This window comes from Canis lupus, chromosome 16 (assembly GCF_048164855.1).
Source record: "Canis lupus baileyi chromosome 16, mCanLup2.hap1, whole genome shotgun sequence".
Taxonomy (NCBI): domain Eukaryota; kingdom Metazoa; phylum Chordata; class Mammalia; order Carnivora; family Canidae; genus Canis; species Canis lupus.
In genome coordinates, this window is record NC_132853.1 from 40,518,520 (window position 1) to 40,545,211 (window position 26,692).

Consider the following 26,692-nt stretch of genomic DNA (forward strand, 5'->3'; position numbering starts at 1 on the left):
ACATTACTATTCATCACCAATATTTACCAGAGATCATTCTAAACTCAGGCTTTTCTGCTGGCAAAAAACATTTTTCATTAAAAGGGCAATATCATTAATACAAATGAGACAACAACTAGTGAAATATTCCAGGGGGTAAAGATAGGATCTTAAAAGCTACTAAAGTCAGTTATCTCAATAACTTTTCACCTTACATCAATAATTAAACATCAACTTGCCTAAAACTGATACACATATTTAGACAATGTGTAAATGGTAAATTCCTGCGATCACTGATACATGCTAATATGACAAATATAGAAATAACTAGGTTACTGTGCACAGTGCAGGATAAATATTAATTGAATATTAGGAGATCATGTGGGTTCACTAAGCCATGCCACTAAGAAGTAGCTACTCTAATGTGGAAGACAACTTCTGAATTTAATAGTATTGTGCGAGGGACGCCTGCGTGGCTCAGCAGTTGAGCATCTGCTTTTGGCTCAGGGCCTAATCCTCGATTCCCAGAATCGAGTCCCACAACGGGCTCCTTGCATGGACCCTGCTTCTCCTCTCTGTGCCTATGTCTCTGCCTCTCTTTCTGTGTCTCTAATGAATAAATAAATAAAATATTTTTTAAAAAATAGTATCGTGTGGGATGCCTGGGCGGCTCAACAGTTGAGCGTCTGCCTTTGGCTCAGAGTATGATCCTGGAGTTCCAGGATCGAGTTCCACATCGGGCTCCCTGCATGGACCCTGCTTCTCCCTCTGCCTGTCTCTGCCTGTCTGTGTGTCTCATGAATAAATAAAAATAAAAATCTTTAAAAAATAATAATAGTAGTGTTGTGCAACATGTCAAGGGAAAATTTAGGACAAGGATACCCAGCAATTCCATACAATCTTGAAAGGTCCCTCATACAATCTTTACCATCTCTAGCTAAAAAAAGAATCAACACAATACTTGTATCTTATGCCTTTTATTATTTTGATCATCCCATTTGTTTCAAGATTTATTTATTTATTTTAGAGAGAGAGTGGGGAGGGAGGGAGCAGAGGGAAAGGGAGAGAGAATCTCAAGCAACCTCTGCGTTGAGCGCAGAGCCTGATGTAGGACTTGATCTCATGACCCCTGAGATTACGACCTGAGCCAAAACTAAGAGTTGGACACTCAACTGACTGTGCTACCCAGGAGCCCCTTGAACATCCCATTTTTAAAAGGTAGAATGCTTTACCTCTCTAGAATTAGAATTTACCCTACACTCTGGGCATAAGAACCAATGCTATTTTGGGTCATCTGTTGCTTAACTACTAGACTAGAAGTTATCCCAGGGCAGGAACCCTTTCTCATTCATTTTGATTTCCTCAACACAGTACTTGGTACATGAGAGATAATCAATAATTGGGTGTTAAATTAAATATAATTTTGGTAGACCTTCATGTTACAAAAAGAAGCTAAATTAGTGGAAATGAATGGTAGGTCAGTTATTTTCTCCAAGATGTTATTTTTGACACTATGGAAGTCATTAACTTGAATCCTTATTACAGGAATAATGGGACTGAATCACACTTTATAGAAACTGTGACGGAGGTTTTGACTCATCATTGGTACTAATCAAGATAAATATAATTGCAATGTACCATTCCACAAACATCGTGACAAGTTTGTAAAATAGAGCTAACATCTTATTGCAGCAATTTCAAAGAGGAGAATTACATGAAATACGATGGTGCTAATATAAGCTGAAATTCCAAAGAAAGCTTCTTCTTTATGAAAACTAAACTGTTTCTTTCCTTTAATTATGTCTCAAGAAAGAAGCTGAGTATAAATGGAAAGCACAACATTTATCAACAGTTCACTCCTCTGGTTACCATGCATACTACCAAATACAATCCAGTAAGATTTATTATTGTGCCAAAACAAGATGATGAGGTTCTACAACCAGAATGTAGATTAACGTTAGAAGGATGACTCAGGACAAATGAATGGGCATTGGTCTGGTAGACACAGAACCTATTTTTTAATCTCCTGAGGGTTCTTCAACTGTCGGACTGAATGCCAACTCGGGGAGGTATTTTAGTAAACACAACCACCTTTGACTACAGACTTTTTTTGAGATGTATTTCCATGAAGCAAAAGTAAATTTAGTAAGTGAAATATAGTCTTGAATTGCTATGGATGTCCCCTACCCCTGCCAAAAATGACAAGCTGCTTGCTCAAAAGCTGTCACTAATTAGCAGCTGCCTCTGTAAAGAAAACCAAAGTAAGTGCCAATAAAAGCATATTGAACTGCAAGAGGGCCCTATGACAAGGAATGGGAGATGCAAGACTCTATTTGTGACCAGTAAACTTTATAAATACTGGCAATCTAAATTTGTAAGAAGTGGGGCAGGGCAATAATAGCAATACACATCCATTCATATTTAAACAAGAAGGACTGGAATATTCTCCTAACTTCCTGAAAGTTATAGAAATCTCAGAATACTGAGGTTATTGAATTCCATGACAACTATTTCTACCTTTCTAATAGAAACCAATTTTGGTTTTGGGTAATTTCTCATTGTCAATACTTCTGTCTCTCGCACACTAACACCTGCATTAGTAAACATCAAAAAAATTGAATTTAAAAAATACTTTTCAGGGGCACCTGGCTGGCTCAGTCAGTAGAGGATGCGACTCTTGGTCTCAGGGCTGTGAGTTCAAGCCCCACCTTGGGTGTAGAGATTACATAAAAATAAAATCTTAAAAAAATAAATAAATGCCTTTCATATTCTTATGGCTTTGGCCCAAACTCCTCTGGTTCTGAACCTAACTGGTGACACTCCATTTTACAGGTTGAGAAGATGGAGTCAAGGATAACAGAAATCATCTGCCCAGGGTCAGTGAGCAAGAGATACAGTGGTAAAAAAAAAAAAAAAAACCTCAAGTTTCTACCTTTATGGCCATATGTTTAATGTTCTGTTTAAGAGGCTCTAAAGTAGTCCACAGATTAAGATTCTACTTGAAATCTAAATTGCATGGGTTGTTTTTCAAATCATTCTCCAAGGTTCTCCCTCTCTTTCTTTACGCATCAGATCTCACAGTGTATTTCTTTTCTTTCTCCGAACAAGTTACTTCCACCCTTAAAAAAAAAAAATTAGGGATATTTCCTCCTTCAGTTCAGTTCTCTCTCTTTCTCCCTATCCTTCCAGATAAACTGATGGAGAGTCACAACTATTTTATTTATATTTGGGCCACAGGGTCTGCTGGTCTCTGTAGCAACTACTTGGAAAAATGAGAACAAAAAGGAAGGAAGGGAGGGAGGAAGGGACAGATTGGAGAAAGAAGGAAAGGAAAGGGAGGGAAGGAACAAGGAAGATATAATGAGAATAGAAAACAGAAAAGAAACGAGTTATGAACAAAATTTCTTTTTTTAAAGATTTTATTTGAGAGAGAGAGAGCATGAGTGGAGATTGGAGCAGAGGGAGAAGGAGGAAAAGCAGACTCTCCACTGAGCAAGGAGCCTCCATGGGGCTTGATCCTGGACTCCAGGATCACGATCTGAGCCAAAGGCAGATAGATGCCTAACTGACTGAGCTACCCAGGTGCATAATTTCTTACTGAAGCTACAATCAAAATCTCTTTTGTAGTTGCTGTCCCCTTATGTAGAGTTTACCTTAGTATCTGTATAAACAATTCCAACAGTGTACCAGTAATTTTCCAGTTCATCATCAGGCTAAAAGAAGAACAATTTGTTTTATTAAACATGGAGAAAGACTAATCTCTGCTATTACTGTGAGTGCAGCTTTATCAACAAGACCTGGAGGAGATAAGCTTACAGACATAAAGACTAGGAATCCTATTTCAAAGCTTTAATAACCCCCTAGTGGTATGCAACAAGCTGTTGAATTAACTTGTTTTTGGATATTTATTTTGTGTGCATCACTGGCTAGGTCTAGGTACAAAGCAAAAACTAAAAAAATTTGAGGAAAGAAAAGAAAAAAGAACCATAGACAAAGAGACAAATGTTATAGGATTCTACTTATATGAGGCACCTAGAATAGTCAAACTTCTAGAGAGAAAGTAGAATGGTGGTTGCCAGGGACTGGGAGAGAGAGGAATGGGAAGTTATTGTTTAATGCATAGTTTCAGTCTGGGATAATGAAAACATTCTGGAGATGAATGGTGATAGCCGTTCTACAATGTAAATATACTTAATGGAATGAACTGGTTAAACTGGTAAATTTATTAGTTCTTACCTAGTTAACTCATATTTCTTCCATCTTTAACTTTAAATGCAAAAGTAACAAAGGGAATTGGCTTTCCCCTCTCGTTTTTTTTCCCATAGAAAAGGCAACACTTTCTGATGGCTGAAGCAATCTCTGGATATGTCCTCTATATTGAGATTAAAGGGGAATAAATGGAGTTAAGGTATCTTCAACACAAGCCAATGCTTATTACCGAAGACGAGTATCTGCCTACCACAAACAAAAGTGGATCAACCCTCTCACAGAAACAGTATTTATTGTATAAATACTTATTGAGCATCTGTTAGATGCCATGTTCTATTTTAGGTACTAAGGATATAGCAGTGAACAAAACAGACATGCCTTTTATGGAACTTAGATCCTAGTATTAAATACTTTAAAATTCAGATACAGACTATGTTATACTTTCTAATTTCTGCCTTTAATTTTCTTCTTTTTTTCTGTTGGGGTCAAAGGATACCACCTGAGACAGGATCTTACAAGAACAAAATCTGTGTATTCAAAACAGTATTTGGAAAAAAAGTTTTAAAAGCACCTCAACAAAATCAACCAGAAAATGTGAAGACTGCTTTTGTGAAAGGCCTGGTAATGTAAAAGCAATTTCTGATAAAACTAGGACATCTGTTTATCCTCGTTGAAAGCTGGTCATCTCTAAGGAGCTATATAGTACATGCAAAACAAATCGGGTCTAATCAAGGATTCCACAGTTAAGATCATTTCAGTGTGGTATTAGTCTAGCTTTTTTCCAAGATACACAGTTATATATGGATAGCTTTCCTGCTTGATACAATCACATCAAATCATTTCTCTTTCAAAGATGATTTGCAGATTCAATCTCTACAAGGTATTAAAAATATAGGGCAGAGTTAAAAATTCAATGGGACTCAAGTTTCTACCTATCAATGCATAGCAGCACAAGGTGGTAGGTGGCTAGCAAACACTCCATTTCTTCTTTTTCCTACAGAATAAAATACAGATCAAAGTCTACTAAAATAACAAGTAGACTAAAGTAACCATCACAGTGAAAACTTAGGTATAACATAAATATTTTGTAATACTTGAAAATGCGCCACCTGCTTCTCAAATCAACACAACCTTTTTTTTTTGTTTAATACAATAATGAATATAATGAATTTTAAAACAAAACAGACTCCCTAAAAGCATAACAACTGTTATGCATGCTCTTAAATTTTCATTTATTATTTATTTTTTTTTAAATTTTCATTTTTAAGATATTTTAAATAATCTAAAATAGGTTATCATATTATATTGGGAAAACAGGATTTTTTTTTTTTTTTGAAAGAGTACATGGTGAGGGGCAGAGGGAGAGAGAACAGCAGACTCCCCACTGAGCAGGAAGCCAGAGTGGGGTTCAATCCTAGGACCCTGTGATCATGACCTGAGCCAAAGGCAGATACTTAACCAACTGAGCCACTCAGGCACCCCAGGAAGTTTTTTAATGAAAATAATCCTCAATTTTATTGAGGAATAATTTATATTCAATAAACTATATTGGGATGTTGCGTGTGTGTATAATTAATATAATTAACCTATTTTGGGGACCAAACTAAAATAAAGGAGTTCCTAAGGCCTACCTAGCAGTAAGGGCTACAAAGTATATTGTATTAAACATTAAGAAGCCAACTAATATGGCTTAGAGGTCAGCCAATATTCAAAGCAACACAGAAGTTCTATCCATTTCTTCAAGGATTCCTTCTAGAATCAAAGATCTAGATCTCCAACTAAGTAGAGGGGTGCCTGGGTGGCTCAGTCGGTTAAGCACCTGACTCTTGATATCAGCTCAGGTCTCGGTCTCAGGGTCATGAGTTTGGACCCCATACCCAGTGTGGAACACCTACTTAAAAAATGATAAATAGGGCAGCCCTGGTAGTGCAGTGGTTTAGCGCCGCCTACAGCCCAGGGTGTGATCCTGGAGACCCTGGATCGAGTCCCGCATTGGGCTCTCTGTATGATGCCTGCTTGTGTCTCTGCCTCTCTCTCTCTCTGACTCTATGAATAAATAAATAAAATCTTTTAAAAAATGATAAATAGATAAGATAAACTAAGTAGAAAGGTCTTAAGAATGGCAAAAAAAAAAAAAAATGGAGCTTAGGCATTATCTAGGTTCCAAAATCTCTCTACCAAGTTGGTTTTCTGAAGCTCTATTTGTTCAGTCTTTCACACAGTTGGAGTTATCCTCACCTCATCTACAGAGAACTAAAAATTACTCTCCTCCTTAGGTATCTTCAAAGACTAAACTAACATTGGGGGGGAGGAATATCTCTTTTGTTTTCGGTTGTTGTTGTTTTTAAAGATTTTATTTATTTATTCATGAGAGAGAGAGGCAGAGATACAGACAGAGGGAGAAGCAGGCTCCTTGCAGGGAGCCCAATGTGGGACTTGATCCCAGGACCCCAGGATCACGCCCTGGGCCAAAGGCAGGCACTAAACCGCTGAGCCACCCGAGCTGCCCAGTAATCTCTTTTGAAAGGAAAAGAATTCAACTGTAACCAGAAGGTTTCAAATTCTAAGTATCAACTTTATGTATATCATAAAAATGAATAGTAGCTAAGACCAAAAGATATTTTCTAGGCAAATTCAATTTTAAACACATACACACACACACACACACAGAGAGAGAGAGAGAGAGAGAGAAGGAAAACAAAACAACAAAAAACTCTACCTAAAAGTGATTTGATAGGCGAGTTATACCTAGAACTGAATGGGCCATTTTAGGTTTTAGTTCCACAGCTATAAATAAGGTCATATGGGCAACAAGAGACAATTTGGTCTGATGCATCAAAGTTCAGTACTCAAGCCCCTGTATCTTCCTATAATAAAAATGACAAGCAACTCCCAACATCTTTCCCATATCCTCTTCCTGGTCACTTTACAACTGTAATCATATTTCAAAATGCATTTGTACATATGTTGTTTGGAACATGGAACATTTTCCCTTGGGAACAAAGTTATAAAGAGATGAAAATACCTAGGTAAACCCCAAAACCTCAGTTGATCTACAATCTTGTAAAAACTAGTTACCCTCTATAATTTTGTTTCTGAAGGAAAAGATGTTAGGATTTCTAGTCAGGGATACCATTAGTAAAAAAAATAATAATCCTTCTACCCCTGTCTGTTCTCCATCCCAGCAGCCACACAGCACAGACTGGTCTTCTCCTATTCCCAAGAAAAGAGAAGGGCTTCCAGGAGGTAGATAATGCTTCAACCATACTTCAGTGCATCAGTTTTGTTTTTGTTTTGTTTTATTTATTTGCTGGAGAGAGAGAGAGAGAGAGAACACACACTCAGGAGGGAAGGGCAGGAGGAGAGGGAGCATCCCAAGCAGACTCCCCGCTGAGTTTAGAGCCCAATGTGGAGCTTGATCCCACAGTCCTGAGATCATGACCTGACCTGAAACCAAGAGTTGTATACTTAAGTGACTGTGCCACCCAGGCATTCAGTGCAGCAGTTTTTTTTTTGTTGTTGTTTTTTTTTAAGTAAGTGCATCTGTATATGTTTATGTGTATTTTGTGATGGTGGAGGGTCTGGTGGGAAGTTTTAGGGGTATCATCATCATCTTTAGGTAAGAGTAGCTTCTGCTACCTTACAGAGCAATGGCTTCAATTCCCAGAGAGAAGACCCTATTTGTACTTGAGTCATTTGTAAGCTAGATGTTAAAAGTAGGAGACCAGCCTATATTTTATTTCTTTAGAAGGCCTGTAACTGCACTGCCTAATATGATAGCCGCTAGTCACATGTGCTATTGTACTTAAAATGTGGCTAGTATGACTGAGGAACTGAGTTTGCTATTTTATTTTAATAAACTTAAATGTAAATTTAAAAATTGATACTTGATTTAGTTATTGGAAAATTTTCAAGTATGTTTGGAACAACCTGGCTATGTGAATCCACTTCATCAACTGAAAATCTTATGAAATCTGAACACACTTTGTATATGTATTTTTTATTCAGTTCACACATATCTGATGAAAATTTTGCATCCAAATTGAGATATGGTATATAAATATAAAACACCAGATTTCAAAGATTTGGCAAAAAAAGAAGGTAAAATATATCTCATTAGTAGTTTTTATATTGAGTACATGTTGAAATGACAATATTTTGAATACATATACTTTGGTTTCTCTTCAGATCGCATAAATCTTTCACCTTTTACAATATTTTTAATACATTGGGTTAAAGAAAATATATTATTAAAATTGATTTCACTAGTTTCTCTTTGCTTTTTCAAAGGTAGCTACTAGTGATAAATGTTGCAAATATCTTCTCAGTAGCTTGTATTTTTACTCTTTGGTGGTTTTGATGAACAAAGGTTCTTCATTTCAATAAAGTTCAATGTATTAAAAAAATAAAGGTAGCTACTAGAAAACTGCATTTGTATTTGTACTCAACTGTGCTTATCCATAACAAATATTTTACATATTCCTATATAACTCTTGTGTACATTTTTCTAGTTCATACATGTTTTATCTGTAACATGTATAACTTTCCTTCAATGTTTTGGTTAGAAGAACATTTTGAAAGCAATACTAAGCTTTTAAATTAAATTAAAAAAATAAAGCTTTACTATAACTTACTGAAATGTCATAATGAAATTACACTATTGGGAGTTGAAAGTGGACAGAGTATTATTTTTAAAAGTTACTACTCTGTTACTATTTCTATAGGAACACATGTTTAAGACTAAATCTAGTGTATCTTTAATGGAACTACTGGTGATTATCTACCATCTGCTCAAAGAATGAAATTCATTTTGAATCAGATAAAAAAATCTATCCTAATGCCTATTTCAGAGGCAATCCAGAAAAATTCTCACCTCTCCGACTTACTCTCTGAAAAAACTGTAATGAACCAAATAAAATGTCCAATAATTAAAATAATGGGATATATTCAGAGACACACTGATCTCTGGAACTTAACAAAGAAGCAGTGGATCTAAACAGCTATGAGGACTTAAAATATATGTTAACCATGTACTTTATCAGTATACAAAGAGGGAGCTGAGATGGTGGGGAATGGTGGTTTTTTTTTTTTTTTTCTTTTAATAACTAGCTCACCATTTGGAATTGGTTTAGGTTAAAAAAATTTTTTAAGATTTTATTTATTTATTCATGAGAGACACAGAGAGAGAAAGAGAGAGAGAGAGAGAGGCAGAGACACAGGCAGAGGGAGAAGCAGGCTCCAGGCAGGGAACCCGACGTAGGACTCGATCCTGAGACTCCAGGATCACGCCCTGGGCTGAAGGCGGCGCTAAACCGCTGCGCTACTGGGGCTGCCCTAAAATTGTTAATACATGTGAAATATTTAGCTCAATGCTTGGCATATAGTGAGTGATCAATAAATAGTATTGTTCTCAGGAAAACAATGCTACATTGCCACTTCACTTCTTATACAGAAATAGATTCCAGATGAATGGAGAAACTTAATGCAAAAAATAGAACCACAAAATAGTCTAAAAGAAAATACGAATGAAAATTTTATAATTTTTGGGTAGAGATGGTTTTTCTAAGCATGTCTTAATACCCAGATCAGAGAAGAAAGACTATTAAATTAGACAACATAAAAATTTAACATTTTGTACTGCAAAAAAATACTACACAAAGTTGAAAGGCAAGTAATTTCCTGAGAGGAAATACATAAGACAGAAAGATCTTTGGGAAAACTCAAACAGCTATATAAAAAATTAGCTAAATTATATAAAAGGGCAAATGACAAAGAAGAAACAAAATGGCCATTAAACATGTGAAGCACTGTCTAACCTTGCTAGAAATCAAAGAAATAAAAATATGGAGACTAGCAAAGATATAAAGGTTATCGATACTTAGTCATGGAAGATATGGGGAAATGGCCATCCTCATCATACACTAGTTCTTAGTAGGCATGTTAACTACCAAGGGTGGCTTTTGAATGGTCTCTCTGGAGGGTGAACTATTTATACAAATTGCTCAGCAACTCTAACTTCTAGAACTTACATTAAAAGAATGGTCCAGGGATGCCTGGGTGGCTCAGTGGTTGAGCACCTCCCTTCCGCCCAGGGAGTGATCCTGGAGTCCTGGGACCGAGTCCCACATTGGGCTTCCTGTATGGAGCCTGCTTCTCTCTCTGCCTCTCTCTGTGTCTCTCATCAATAAATAAATAAAATCTTTAAAAATAAATTTAAAATAAATTAAAAAAATAAAAGGATGGTCCAGTAAATGCAAAAACACCCACTCAACTTAAGAATCTACACCACAGAATTCGTTATAAAAAAGTAAAACTGGAAACAACTTAAATATCCATTAATAGATGTTAGTAGATTAAATTATGCTAGGGCTATGCAATGAAATAGACCTTTTGAATATTGAAGTAGATTGATATTTATTGAGTTTCTGGGGGTAAATAAGTCCTTCCTGAGCCCCCAGGTAAGAAAATCAGGCTAGAGGTTTTAAAATAAGTACACATTGTGTAAATTTGGATTATTATCTCTTCTCCATATGCCCCCACCTCCACTACCTGTATTAATGAAGGCTGGATGTTTATATTAGGGGTTTGTAGCCTGAGTATATGGACTTTTTTTTTTTTAAGATTTTATTTATTTATTCATGAGAGACACAGAGAGAGAGAGGCAGAGACATAGGCAAAGGGAGAAGCAGACTCCCTACAGGGAGCCTGATGTGAGACTTGATCCCAGCACCCAGGGATCATGCCCTAAGCCAAAGGCAGACACTCAACCACTGAGCCACCCAAGTCCATGGACTTCTTGAAACATATGCAAAATTTTATGTGTATGCGTATTTTACTGGGAAGAGTCAATGGTTTCATTAGAGTCTCAAAAGGTCCCCTCATTTCCAGTTAAGAACCACTAGCAAATACAGTTTAATGGGGCAAGTTGTTATCTAATTTTGCCTTAAAAAGTATTGTGATTATACAGCCCATTTATTCACCAGTCAACAAATATTTATTAAGTCTTACCTTAACCGATAGCCCAATTACTGGAAAATTTTGAAATAAATTTCTTTACTCACTTTGGAAGTATTTTTAAGTACATACACACACACACACACACACACACACACACACAAAGCCCCCTGGCAGCTAAGAAACAAAAAGCAGATTAAAGAGTTTCAAACAAAATTATAATAACTTTTGAAAGAAATATTTTTTTTATCTTTTGAATGTTACATATATTTGAGCTCCTTTAAAGAGATAACCTTAAGATTTACAGACTTGGGGAAGACTCATCTTTGTGAGAAATAACCAAGTTCTCAAAAATCAGACAAAAGACTAGATAGAAGACAATCGAGGCATTTGGGTGGCTCTGTAGGTTAAGCGTCCTTTGGCTCAGGTCATGATCCCTGGGTCTGGGGATGGAGCCCCAGGGCAGGCTCCCTGCTCAGCAGGGAATCTGCTTCTCCCTATCCCACCCACTCATGCTCTCATTCTTTCTCTCAAATTAAAAACAAAAAATAAAAAACTTAAAAAAAAAAGACTAGAACACAATCAAATAATTAGTTCTAAATTAAGAAAGCAATAAATCATTTTATTCCTTTTTTAAAAGATCTTATTTGAAAGAGTGCATACATGAGAGAGAAACAGAGAGAGGGAATGAGTAGGAGGAAGGGCAGAAGGAGAAGCAGACTCCCTGCAGAGCAGGGAGCCTGACACAGGACTTGATCCTAGGACCCTGGGATCATGACCTGATCCTAAAGCAGACACTTAACCAGTTGAGCCACCCAGGTGCCCAATCATTTTATATGTTAATTTAAAAATATATTCTATAGTTTGCTGATGCCATATTATAAAAGTTATGATGTTAAATTTGAGGCCCCAAATTTATATGATTTTTTAAGTATCTCATGGTTTGGTAAGTATGATTCAGATACATAAAAGAAGAAAGAAGAGGGGCACCTGGGTGGTTCAGTAAGTTGAGCATTTGACCTCAGCTCAGGTCATGATCTCAGGGATGTGATGGAGCCCTACAACAGGCTCCTTGCTCAGTGGAGAGTCTGCTTGCCCCTCTGTCCCTCCCCCTGCCTATACTCCCTCTCTCAAATAAAAACATAAAAATTGCAGAAAAAAATAGAAGGGGATTATTCTAACTGGTCATAATAATATCATAGTGATAAAACAGATGAGAGAGAAAATCAGCAATGATCAATACACTGAAGCCAAAGGAAAACAATTTTGGATTAAATGAGACTGATCACATTTTTAGGAGGCAGAGAAGTTTAAGAAATAATAAGCAAAAAAAAAAAAAAAAAGAAAGAAAAGAAAAGAAAAGAAAAATAATAAGCAAAAAAGAACCAGAAAATCAACAGGATTTATTTATGAAGGCATCCTGGGCAGTATATGTTTATGGTTTTAACTTCAATACATGAAAATATTTATCTTTATACATTTAACTATTTTATGGATTTAGGTTTACAAAGCACTAAAAAGTACTATATGATTTCTCTTATGTTTTAGTATTCTCAAAACTGACTTAAAATTCTGTTACAGGGCAGCCCTGGTGGCTCAGCGGTTTAGTGCCGCCTGCAGCCTGGGGTGTGATCCTGGAGACCCGGGATCGAGTCCCACATCGGGCTTCCTGCATGGGGCCTGCTTCTCCCTCTGCCTGTGTCTCTGCCTCTCTCTCGCTCTCTCTGAATGAATAAATAAATAAATCTTTAAAAAAAAATTCTGTTACAGCAAATTCCATTATAATAAATTATATGGCACAATCCAGGTTAAGGAAGATTTTTTTTTTTTAATTTTTATTTATTTATGATAGTTACAGAGAGAGAGAGCGAGAGAGGCAGAGACACACAGGCAGAGGGAGAAGCAGGCTCCATGCGCCGGGAGCCTGATGTGGGATTCGATCCCGGGTCTGCAGGATCGCGCCCCGGGCCAAAGGCAGGCGCCAAACCGCTGCGCCACCCAGGGATCCCTTAAGGAAGATTTTTAACGAGCTGAATTTTACATAAAATAAGTAGGCCTGGGGCACCTAGCTGGCCCAGTCAGAAGAGCATGCAATCCTTGAACTTGGGGTGGTGAGTTTAAGCCCCACATTGGATGTAGAGATTACTTCAAAAAAAAAAAATCTTATGGTACCTAGGTGGCTCAGTTGGTTAAGCGATTGACTTCCACTCAGGTCATGATCTCAGGGTCCTAAGATCAAGGCCAGAGTTGGGTTCCCTGCTCAGCAGAGTGTATCCATGTCCCCCTCCCTCTGCCCGTCCCCCAGTTTGTATGCTTACTCTCTCTCTAATAAAATCTTTAGAATTTTAAAAATAAAATAAGTAAGTCTTCTGCTGGGTTCAAATATATATATTTTAAGACTGTAATTTTATTTGCTGCAAAAGTACTAAGACCTAAATACTTGTGCACCAAAATTCTTCTGAAACATCAACTTGTAATTTATCTTCATTTTTCTCCTTTAAACTTAACACTTAACACTTCTTAAACACTAAATCTAATTACAAGGAAACTATTTAATGTGAATTTAATTAAGGCAGAATACAAGTCTCTTGTATTAGAAATGACATACACCCAAGAGAAAATATTTCACTAGAGGTTTCCTTTACCAGATAGTCCCAAATGAATAACATAATAAACATTTAGAGAAGTCATTAAGCATGACTAATGGGATTACAAGGAAAAAAACCCATAAACCTAGCAATCTTTGTAGGTATCATCATGAAAGAGAAAGCAGTACAAAAGCAAATACACAAAATATATTGAAATAATACGATGTTCACAGGGTTACCACATGTTAAAATAAACTAGACCTAACTTTTTTTCCCAAAAGTTGAAACAAACAAACAAACAAACAAAAACACATCTTCAATATGAAAGGAATGGTAATGGGACGTCTGGGTGGCTCAGCGGTTGAGCATCTGCCTTCAGCTCAGGGCGTGATAACCTGGGATCCGGGATGGAGTCCCAAATCGGGCTCCCTGCAAGGAGCCTGCTTCTCCCTGTGCCTATGTCTCTGCCTCTCTCTCTGTGTCTCTCATGAATAAATAAATAAATCTTAAAAAAAAAAAAAAAAAAGAATGGTAGCTTAACAGAGCACATACACAAATAAAGCAATATAATCTCTTCATTACAATTATAAAAACAATGTAATTCACCATAAGCTTATATATAAAAATATGGACCATTCCACCAAATATAGTTAATAACTCAGTCCTCAAGTTCAAATTATGTTGATTCTGAAAACATTAAATATAAAATTAGAATAGTTTTAATATGGTTCTTTAATAAAAGATGTCATATGAAAAAAAAAGATGTCATAAAGCACACCAAATAAATATACTATGGGAAATATTTAACATAAACATCACAAACTACTCACTTTCTGCTCCTAAAAAGGAAATACTAACTGAAAATAAAAATAAGTTTCTCATTCCAAATCAACACACAAAAGTCGTTTTAACTTTTCCCCTCAGCTTTATTTAAACATACCTGACATAAATTATTGTGTAAGTTTAAGGTATACAATGTAGTAATTTGATATATGTATGTATGTGTGTGTGTATACATATACATACACACATATATCTATAGTAAAACATTTACCAAAATAAGGTTAGTTAAGACATCTATTACTGGGGATCCCTGGGTGGCTCAGCGGTTTAGCGCCTGCCTTCGCCTTCAGCCCAGGGCATGATTCTGGAGTCCCGGGATCAAGTCCCACACATCGGGCTCCCTGCATAGAGCCTGCTTCTCCCTCTGCCTGTGTCTCTGCCTCTCTGTGTGTCTCTCTCATGAATAAATAAATAAATAAAATCTTAAAAAAAAAAAAGACATCCATTACCTCACATAGCTACAATTGTGTGTGGGGGGAGAACTTTTAAGATCTACTCTCTTAGCAACTTTAAAATACACAATACAGTTAACTATAGTCACATGCTGTACATTACATACTCAGAACTTACTCATCTGGTAACTGGAAGTTTGTACCCTTTGGCCACCTTCACACAGTCCTCTACCCCTGTTTTTGGCAACCACCAATCTTTTTTTTTTTATGAGTTTGGTTTTTTACTTTTATTATTCCACATATCAGTGAGATCATACATTTGTCTCTGACTTATTTCACTTAGCATAATGCTCTCTAGATTCATCCATGTTGTTATAAATGGCAAGATTCCCTTATTTTATGGCTAAATAATATTGTTACACATATATATCTCATATTTTCTTTTTCCATTCATTAAAAATAACTTCTTTCTTGAACACAAAGTATTCCGTTTATTATTACTTGTAATGGGAAGACACTTAGAAACCACGCATGCATGCACACACCCAGAATCCTATAACGCAGAATATGTTTTTCAATGTTTATACTTTTCCAAGCACAGTTGTGCTTTGCAATTTGCCTCTTCATTTAGTAATATATTGTAAACTTTACCTACATCATTAAATATTGTTTTATAACATGTTGAAATGGCTGAATAGTATTCCATTATATAAAATATTCAATTTAGTTCATTTATCCTCTAATGCTGAATACTGAAGTTTTTTCCAATTTGTTGCTATTTATTTATTTTTATTTATTTATTTATTTTTTTAATTTATGATAGGCACACAATGAGAGAGAGAGAGAGGCAGAGACACAGGCAGAGGGAGAAGCAGGCTCCATGCACCGGGAGCCTGACGTGGGATTCGATCCCGGGTCTCCAGGATCACACCCTGGGCCAAAGGCAGGCGCTAAACCGCTGCGCCACCCAGGGATCCCTTGTTGCTATTTTAAATAACACTATGGGGATCCCCGGGTGGCTCAGCAGTTTAGTGCCTGCCTTTGGCCCAGGGTGTGATCCTGGAGACCTGGGATCGAGTCCCACATCAGGCTCCCTGCCTGGAGCCTGCTTCTCCCTCTGCCTGTGTCTCTGCCTCTCTCTCTCTCTCTGTGCGTCTGTCATGAATAAATAAATAAAATATTTAATAAATAAATAAATAAATAAACAGGGATCCCTGGGTGGCGCAGCGGTTTAGCGCCTGCCTTTGGCCCAGGGCGCGATCCTGGAGACCCGGGATCGAATCCCACGTCGGGCTCCCGGTGCATGGAGCCTGCTTCTCCCTCTGCCTGTGTCTCTGCCTCTCTCTCTCTCACTGTGTGCTTATCATAAATAAAAAATAAAAAATAAAAATTTAAAAAAAAATAAATAAATAAACAAACAAACAAACACTATGAGGAACATCCTTATATATAAATCTTTTAATATATTTCAGATGTCCTCTAAATAGAACTGTTAGGTCAAAAGGAATGCCCATTTCTAATTCTTTCAATACATACATCAAACTGCCTTTCAAAAAAAGTACCAATTTACAGCTGACCAATGAATATGAAGGTGTCAGTTTCCCCACATTCCTAAGCAACACTGTTTTTATTTTTTCAATATTTTTAGTTTTGTAAATCTGTTCGGTGGAAAAATCATGTAATTGTTTTATTGCATTTGATTTCTAGTGCAACTGAACATAAATTTATATGATTGCTGAGCATTTGTAACTCTTCTTTTGTTCATTTTCCCTTTGGGAGACCATCTTTTTAACTTTGATATATATTCGTTATATATTAATATTAACCCATAACCTGGGGCACCTGGGTGGCTCAGCCAGTTGTGCATCCAACTCTTGGTTTCAGCTCAGGTTGTGATCTCGGGGTCATGGGGTCATGGGATCAAGCCCCGAATCCAGCTCTGTGCTCAGCAGGAATCTGCCTGTCCCTCTCCCTCTGCTCCTCCCCTTGCTTGGCTGGCGCGCACACTCTCTCTCTCTCTCTCATTAAACAAACAAACAAACAAACAAACTTTATTAAAAACAACAACAGGGCAGCCCGGGTGGCCCAGTGGTTTAGCGCAGCCTTCAGCCCAGGGCCTGATCCTGGAGACCCGGGACCGAGTCCCACGTGAAGGGCAGAGACACAGGCAGAGGGAGAAGCAGGCTCCATGCAGGGAGTCCGATGCAGGACTCGATCCCGGACCTCCAGGATCAGGCCCTGGGCTGAAGGCGGCGCTAAACCACTGGGCCACCTGGGCTCCCCTCATGGAGCCTGCTTCTCCCTCTCTGCCTGTGTCTCTGCCTCTCTCTCTGTGTCTCTCATGAATAAATAAATAAAATCTTTTAAAAATAAATAAATAAATAAATACAACAATAACATTAACCCACAACCTTTTGCCATCTATGTTTGCAATGTTTTTCTTATTTTTGTCATTTATCTTTGGCTTCTGGCATTTTTTTTGACATAAGGAACTTGTTAATATTTATGCACTTACATATATATTTTTTCTTTTATGAGTTATTCCATAAAAGCCACTGGCTAGTTTTTATGTTTGCCTTGTTCAAATTTACCAACAGAACTGGAATGTATTACAAAGTTCTCTCAAACTAGAATTTCTCACATTTGGGTAATAGAAATTCAAAACCATAAATTTTGACAATGTCATATTTCTAGGACATAATTTAAAATGTGTGCTTAAGGTAATAACTTACTTAAGGATCCATTCTTCTAAAATTATGTGCTATGCTCTGGTATTGCAAAATCAAGGAATCCTGCTTCATCACAATTCAGCATATTAATTGTAGCCATGGCGTTCAGGAAGTCAAATATTTTCTATTTTGTTTTGATACCTTCAGCAGTTAAGGAGGAAGATAAATCTATATGCATCACAATGAATTCAGTATTTTTATTTGATATTAAAACTCATTTCAAGATAAACTTATCTTTAAAATATGCTCAGGATAGGTTCAGAGTTTCCTTATATCATTACATAATTGAAACAGTAACAACACAAAGAGGAGTATGTGCATTGCATCTGTACCTATTAGGCTTTCCATATCTTTTGAGTAAGGCTCTATAATGTCCAGTTCTCACTGTAATTCTCCCTCACTTTCTATCAGAAACAGATCACAAATTATAAAACATAAACCCACAGGGTGGACTGTTTCATTTTGTAAAGAGCTATGTATTTCTATGGATCTCTAGTTTGCTATTTTTCTCAAGCATAAAAGATTACCAAAATATTTTAGAAACATGAAGCAAAATGAAAACATAAAATTAAAATTATTTCTGAGAGAATGCTTTACCTAGTCAAATTACAAATGACTATCTTAATCTTGTAGAATGCTGCATTATAAAGTTGATAAATTCGGGGCACCTGAGTGGCTCAGTGGTTGAGCATCTGCCTTCAGCTCTTGGGATCCAGTCCCGCATCAGGCTCCTTGCAGGGAGCCTGCTTCTCCCTCTCCCTTTGTCTCTGCCTTTCTCTGTGTCTCTCATGAATAAGTAAATAAATTCTGAGAAAAAAAATAAAGCTGATTGGGGATTCTTGGGTGGCTCAGCAGTTTAGCGCCTGCCTTTGGCCGAGGGTGTGATCCTGGAGACCTGGGATCGAGTCCCATGTTGGGCTCCTGCATGGAGCCTGCTTCTCTCTCTGCCTCTGCCTCTGTCTCTGCCTCTCTCTCCCTATGTCTATCATGAATAAATAAAAAATCTTTAAAAAAAAAAAGAAATAAAAAAAATTAAATAAAGCTGATAAATGTAATTTTTAGTACTTTAACAGATTAAGGGCTCAAAAGTTTCTATTTACAAATACTACAATGGAAAAAAAACAAAAACTACAATGGCATTTGTGAACGTCGCTTATTTAACACATTTTCTGCAGGTTGAATTAAGTCTCATTCTTTATAAAAACATAACAATCTGCCACAGATTATAGGCTCTGAATTTTAGACAACACAAAATAATTTCTTACAAACTTTCTAATTTACTCTTACCTCAAGGATGGAAAACCCCACTGAAGGCTTTTTAAAACTCATCAGACACAGAAGAAAAAAAAACAGCTTTAATTGTAGGATCTCACTGACACAAACATAAGGAAATTCTGAGTTATAGATACTTCACATTAAGCTTTTTCCACTGACATTGTAACTTCTGTCAACATTCAAAGAAAATTCAACCCTGGTCAAAGGTGACAGTTTGACAATCCTGGAAGACAACATCCTCTGTTTATTTGAACAAGTTTATACCCTCTGCTCAGGGAATTCGAGTTTCTCTCCTCTCTGACTTGACCTCTCAAATTCAAACTACTACACTTTAGGGTAGTGAATTCTGTCTCCAAGATTTAACTTCACAACAATCTACCTCCAAGGAAAAACACTGAGACCACTGCATATAAAAAGGAATAAATTTCTGAGACTAGTTTCTAGTTTCTGGCGTTTGCATAGCTCTAAACACACAATAATTGCTTCAGTTGCCTTAAAAATTAAACCCCAAATTAAAATTCTTAGAAATCACAATTAGTAACTCTAAAAAGCTTCAATACAGCAAGAATAGGGTCGCAAATCCCTTCAAAATAAAGTTGTAAATAAAATGAACTGGGTATTTGCATTTTCAATAAACAAATATGTTACATGTTAACTTGGTGCAAATGATCCTTTTGTTTGTAAAGAAGAGGCCAAGGAGATAGTTTATAGATCTTCTATGATATATCTGATAATGCTAGTGGCAGAACAACAAAGGACAATCTATAGTCAGAATTAAGACATTCTCTGTTTTAACATAATTTCTACCATGATTATATACTTTAGTTGGAAAAATACTTATCACATTCATAAACTAAAAATTTCTAAATACATTTTTTTCTATTAAAAATAAACAAAAGTCCATTTGGGAGCACAAATAAAGAAATATAAGCCTTAAAGACACCAAATGTCATTGCAAAGTTGCAGTTGCCTGCTCTTGTTTGCAGTGCAGTGGTTAGGAACACAGCCTACAGAGTCAGCTTGTCCTGGGTCTAGATCCAGTCTTGCCATTATTACTAGCAATATGACTTTGGACAAGTTAACTTCTCTGTGGCCATTTCTTCATCTTTCATCTGAAAATGATACTCTCTCCTTTGAGGATTATAAGTTAAAATATGGCAAGAGCTTATAACATTGCTTGGCACACTTTTAAGTGGGCAGTGTTAGGTATTATTTTTGTTATCTTTCCACTTTTAGGTTTTGGACATAATTTGAAGTAGTTTTTTTTAAAAGATTTTATTCATTTATTCATGAGAGACACAGAGAGAGAGAGAGGTAGAGACATAGGCAGAGGGAGAGGCAGGCTCCATGCAGGGAGCTTGATGCGAGACTTGATCCTGGGACCCTAGGATCACACCCTGAGTCAAAGGCAGCCACCCAGGCATCCCAATTTGAAATATTTTTAAACCAATTTTCTGATCACTTTTTGAAAGATGGAATAATTATACAGATAACTATTAACATCTTCCCAGATGAGCCCCTGATAGGTAGAGCTATAGCCCAGAGTGGTAAATAGTTGTTTTTAATACAAATAATGAATGTGGCTGTTACTGGTAACTTTGGCTTGATTTCCCATATGCAACAACAACAACAACAAAAAAAAAACCCAACCAGGGGAAAACAAGCAGTATTAGAAAATACTTGGGTTTGTCCTATTATCATTACAGGGTAAAGCCAAATTCCCTTTACTTAGCCTGATGGGCATTGAAAATATTAGTCATCAAATTAATCCCAACAAATAACAATAATTGATTGGTTCATTGATGTATTTCCCCTTGTCTTCCCCAACCTTTCTCTAACTAGTCAGAAAGGAAAGTTTTCATATTTTCTGAGAATCTCACTGCCGCTCTCAAATCATACTCTATATCTTAGTATAATTAAAAAAATGAGTCAGCACAAGCACCTCAGAAAACTAGCAGTACACTGAATGTAGAGATACTTCACATAATAAAAATAAATCTGGAAAACATTTTTTTTTAAAAAAAGAGTGCCAAAAGCAATGGAGTAATAAATGGAGAGTGAATGTTGGAGTAGATTTTGCAAGCCAGCTTCCAAAACATAAATGTTCTTATCAATCAATATATGGTTTTTCATCTTAATAGTATTATGATACATAGATAATGGATGTAATTATTATGAATAAATCCAAGAAAGAAAATATCCAGTACGAGACAAATTATAACTTCTCCTTTATTGAATATTGAGGAGGGGAGACTGGGAGGTCAAGATAATCTGTATTAAGCTCAACTGCAAAGTGCATTATGCATAACTGTGCAACATGGTAATTGACTTTACTAATGTGATACAAAAGAAAATTTAGGAGACATAAAATGCCCCTGAGCTGCAAATATATTTGAATGCCAATTTAATTTGGAGTCTATCTCATCATTATAGTCCTTAGAATATAGTTAGTTAAGAGCCAGGAAAAGGCCACTAGCTTTAATCCCTGAAACAATACTGTATGTATTCCTTTCAAGGATATACTTCTCTTCAAGGCTCCATATAACCCATATTCCAATATTTATGTTAAAGGTGACATACCACACAAAAATTACCCAGGAGGGTCAAAGAAGAGTTTTATAGTTGAGGATGATTTCTCCTAAGTTCTACTACCATACCCTAAATTTGTTCTAGTTCTTATTTAAATTCTCCATGACATTCTGTAGGACTTAAGTGAGGTCAGAAAAACTGCTATAGTCAGGGATGCCTGGATGGCTAAGCAGTTGAGTGTCTGCCTTTGGCTTAGGGCCTGATCCTTGGGGTGTGGGGATCGAGTTCTGCATTGGGCTCCCTGCAAGGAACCTGCCTTCTCCCTCTGCCTAGGTCTCTGCCTCTCTCTGTGTCTCTCACAACTTAAAAAAAAACAAACAAACAAACAAAAAAAAAACACCCTGCTATAATCACTCTAATACATGGGGTTCTAGACCATATAAACATAAGCCCCAGGCAACCCTTCTTTAAAATTCTGATGTTCAAGGCTCCACAGAACACATTTCAACTCTTAGTGCTATACATTATCTAGGTACCTGGAAGAAGACAGATACCAATAGCCCCTTTTTTCTGTTAACTGCACCTTTGTTGTAAGAGTCCTTCTGAGGCTGCTATACCTTGAAGACAGTTGGGAAAAGAATCAGGAATGCCCTGCCTTCCTAACTGGGTATTCAGGCTGAGCTCAGTAAGGCTGTCAGGAAGCAAGCAGTACAATGGACAAAGATAAACGACATGTCATCTGATTCTTGTCTTTATATGTTTAAAATTAAAATGTGACAGTATCAGAAAGTTAACATGTGGACCTAATTTTGAAAATACAAACAGGAAGCACCCCCACCCCAATATTACCATTAAAAAAAAAAGGAAACCAAACCTCAAAGATACCTTCCAAGGAAGTCATGGGTGTGTCCAAAACTAACAAAAGTAATAAACGTCATCTAAAACCCTGAAACCATCAAAAGTGAGGGTCTCATTCAACCAACTAGAAATCTAACACCTGTAAATTACTCCTCTCTTTGATTAGTAAAAAGAGCATAGATTTATATTGTAAAATCTCCAAACTGACTTAAGTTTTTCAGTAACAAGGGATTATCATCATTAACAAGAAAAGATCCAATGTCAATATTCTACTTAAAATAAGGATAATTAAAAATGAGTACAATTTCAAAAAAGTTTTTTATCACTGTGATGCTCACGATTTAAATGTACAAAAAAAAAAAAAACAGTCTGATCAATGGAAACTAGATTGTGAAATTTGACTTTCTTATTCCCAGAAATAAGCCTAAAACTTGTGTTTCCAACATTGCAGGGGAAAAAATACTTCCGATTTTAGAACACTTCTATTAACAAAGCTAAGATTTAAAGAAAAATTTTTTTCCTTTAACCACTACACAAAATTGGGGACACTGGTACTTTAGCGCTAACTTTTCAACATTATTTTTATTAAGTTCCGGAGTCAAAGTATTCTGACACTTTATTGTGCAGTAAAGGGATATTATTTTTCTGAAGAACTCAGTAACCTGGAATTGTCAGATATCTTTTTAAAAGATACTCAAATACTCAAGACAAATTAATAAAAACTGGAAGGTTTTTGTTTTTGCTTCCTTTTGTAAGAATAATGTGGCAATCTATACTCTAACAAGAGAGGCAAAAATGTCTCACTGGTAGTTAGAATATCCAGAAATCTGTGAACACTTTTGAGATTCATATATGTTTACAGGGCACTAGAATAGTTAAGTTTCCTTTGATTCTACCTTCAACTTGCAATCTAATCTTGCATGTTATTTACCTATTTATAACATCTTCCCTTTATAAGATTACCTCGATCACCTACCTACACAAAAACAAGTCAAATGAACCACCACAAGCACATACATAAATATAAACCTAACACAAATCAAATAGTTTGAATACTAACACTAATATAACTTGAAAAACTTGACATCAGTACCAGAAGAGCAATAAATGGCACCCTTAAAAAAAATAAATAAATAAATAAATGGCACCCTTTACTAGTCTTGATGTGGTTTCTGCATATGTAAATAACACTTAAAAAAAATCAATTGAGAGCCAGAAAATGAAGATGAAATGAGAAGTTGGGGCACAATAGGAAGTGCTGACCAAAATATTTATGTTGTAACACTCCAAACAATGATAGCACTTTTTCCCCCCTTTCTATCATATATATCACGAAGTACCCATGGAAGAAATATATCCACCTTAAATTTCTTAACACAATCCAAAATATCCTGTTGGCAAAAACATGAATGCTGAAAAAGCCAGGACAAGAGAGAAGGCTGGATAATTTATGGAGTTGGGTATACAGCAAAGATTTTATGTAGTTCAGCTCCAAGTTATGCAATAACCAAACTGCTAGTGATAGAAATCAACTTTTTTTTTCTGAGGTTTTGCTTTTTTGAAGAAAGCTCTCTCCAATCCTTCCCTGTGTCTCAACCAGGCACTTGAAATTTTCATCTTCTGAAAGGCTCTGGAAAACAAGTAATCTACGAGATGACACTTACCTGACCAAAGGTGTAGTGTTTTACTTAAACATGACATCATAAACTGCCAAATGGTAAATTTTTCTTAAAATCAGAACCCCCTTCTCCCCGTTACACTATCAATTCTAACAACTATAATCTGCCATGAGATGGAAATTGGTACCAAAACAAAAAACTCAAAGCCTCGATAAAAAGTCAATCAATCAATAGGATTCCACTATCTGAAATTATCAGAACTGATCCAATGTTCAGTGTTACAAAATAAAATTAGAAAAACATGAAAGGCACATGAAATAAAACACATCCTCTCCTACTAGCTGATAAATATAAACAAACAAATAACAAGAAAGTTGAGAAAAAAAGCAAAGTTATGCTATCTCCATTGAACAATAACAAAATTATCTGAGATAATATACGCAACAGCTGAAAGCTTATTATGGCCCAGGCGGCTATCCAAACACTTTGGAAACCTAAGATACCAGTAGATGATAAACACCATTTGAAGACTGGGAAAAAAAAAAAAAAAAAAAAAGACATAAACCTGTTTAATAATTTGGTGACACACTAGCCCTTCCAAGGGGCATTCCCCGAGGACATTCCAGCGACAATTAATGGAACTGTATTTAGGTAAATATCTACTGCACAGTGCTTTGGGCAGAGCACTGACCTGAGAGTCCTCAACCCGACATTTCAGCCCCAGAAGGACTGAACAGCTGCGACAACAGAGCAGGCCACTTACTCCATCTACCTGGGACCTCAATTTCCTCATTTGTACAATAAGAGAATGTAGCATAATCCCAGGGTCCTTTCCAGCTCCAACATTCTATGACCCACTTTTAGTACTATTTATCTGATACAAAGGTCTGACAGGCTCACGAGGGACAAGAACAAGAACTGGGAAGGATCCCTTCTGTTTCTGCCTTTCACATTCTTGTGGTTTTCATTAATCCCATCTTCCTAAAAGCTGGCACTTGTTTTTCTTCTTTGCCTTTTCCATCACTGCTAGCTACAAGTGTTTGCAAACGCCTCTTGCTCCACACAAGTTCTTTTCTCTTCTTTGATCAGCCTGACCATCGTGCCAGATTCCTTTAGCCTCAGACCAGCTTTTGTGACACCACGACTTGCCTTCCGACTCTCCATATCTACCCCCGACACCAGGGCTTTTTTTTTTTTTTTTTTTACTATCCCTGGCTAGCAAAAAAAAAAAAGAAAAAAAAAAGAAGAAAAGAAGAAAGAAAGAAAGAAAGAAAGAAAGAAAGAAAGAAAGAAAGAAAGAAAGAAAGAAAGAAAGAAAGAAAGAAAAAAAAAAAAAACACAAAGCATGCCGCATCCCGCTGCCACACTCACCAGCCGGGGCCTGGCGGGTCCTGATGTGGGATCCCGGACCCCAGAGCCGGATCGAAACGTTCGTATTTGTTGTCTTGACTCCTTATAAGGCACTGTTCCTTGAGGCTTGCCTAACACCTCCTCACCCCACCGGGCACCCCCGGGCTCATCCCACCCCGGGAGTCGCAGATCCCCCTTCTGAAACAGGAGGCAAGGCAAGGAGCCGCCAGGGGCTGCCTGGCACCGCAACCGGGAGGCGCGGGGTGGACGCCAGCAGCCCCCTCCGCCGGCAGGGGTCGGCGCGGGGCCCTTCACACGCCCACCCCGGCACGCGCGCCCGCACCGCCCCCCCGCTCGACCCCCTCCGCCCGCCCCCGCCTCGGCACGACGCCCCTCGCGTGCCCCGGCGCCCCCCGCGCCCCCGACCCCGGCGCGCAGCCCCCGCGGCCCGGGGAGCGATGGCGGCGGCGGCGCGGCCCGGCGGGCGTCTGGGCGGCCAGGGCGCGGGGCCCCGCCCGTGCAGGCTCCCCGGCCTCGCTCCCCGGCCCCGAGCCCAGCGCTCGCCCAGCAGCTCCTACCTCGTCGGCCCTCCGGGCGCCAGCCGCCGTCGCCGCCGCCGCCCGCCCGCTCGCTGCTTCCCTCCGCCGGGCCGCCGCGCGTAGCCGCCTGCGCAGGGTCCCCGCCCGGGGTGACGGCTCCGGCCGCCGTGTCTCCTCACGCCGGGGCCCGCGGGGGCGCGCGCGCCGCTCGCGCACCGCGGCCCGAGCGCGCCCCGCGCCAGCGCGCGCCGCTTCCTGGTTCCGCCCGGCGCGCGCTCGTGAGCCCCGTGGCCCCTCGCACCCGGGCCGCGGCCGCCGGGGAGGGACCCGGAACCCCCCGGCGCGCCGGCGTGGGGGAGGGGCGGGCGCCGCGCGCGGCCCCTTGTCGCCGCTGCGAGAGGCGCCCCTCCCGGGCCCCGAGCCGGGTCCCACTGGGCCGCCAGCACATGCTGCTTTGTTTGGGTCGCTCGACCACCGCGAGCAGCGCCCGCCGCCGACTCTTGGGGTCGCGTCGACTGGCCCCCCTCCGCGGCCCGCCACCCGCCCTTCCCCCGGGCCGAGGCCCGCGTTCCGGGGCCTGTCCCTCCCAGGCCCAGGTCAGAAGTCCACCGCTGCCCCATCAATAATTATCCCGGGTTTGCTCCCTGGAGGGCGTTTCAGCCAGGGCTGCCTGCTTACCCCCCGGGCGGAAAGCCTGAATGGGCACAGCAGGAGTTTACACTCGCCCAGGCCAACTGGATGCGTCCACTGTTCCAGAGTGAATGGGGGGGGGGGGCGTCTGACACCATTTCCCTCCCTGGGGACTCTTGCTAGCTCCCACCAGTCAGA

At 38.5% G+C, this 26,692-nt stretch overlaps 1 protein-coding gene across 5 annotated transcripts in view; it reads right to left on the reverse strand.

The window, feature by feature from the left end:
• Positions 1-26,048, reverse strand: part of STAT5B (signal transducer and activator of transcription 5B) — a 69,614-nt gene extending 43,566 nt beyond the window's left edge. For 3 of the 5 annotated variants that reach the window (XM_072780604.1, XM_072780601.1, XM_072780605.1), the window contains exon 1: positions 25,904-26,048. The gene's annotated coding sequence lies outside the window, so the exon portion shown is untranslated. Of the gene's footprint in view, positions 1-25,346; positions 25,593-25,903 lie in introns of those variants that run through there. The other 2 variants (XM_072780606.1, XM_072780602.1) reach the window with 2 other exon arrangements.
• Positions 26,049-26,692: the final 644 nt, after the last annotated feature.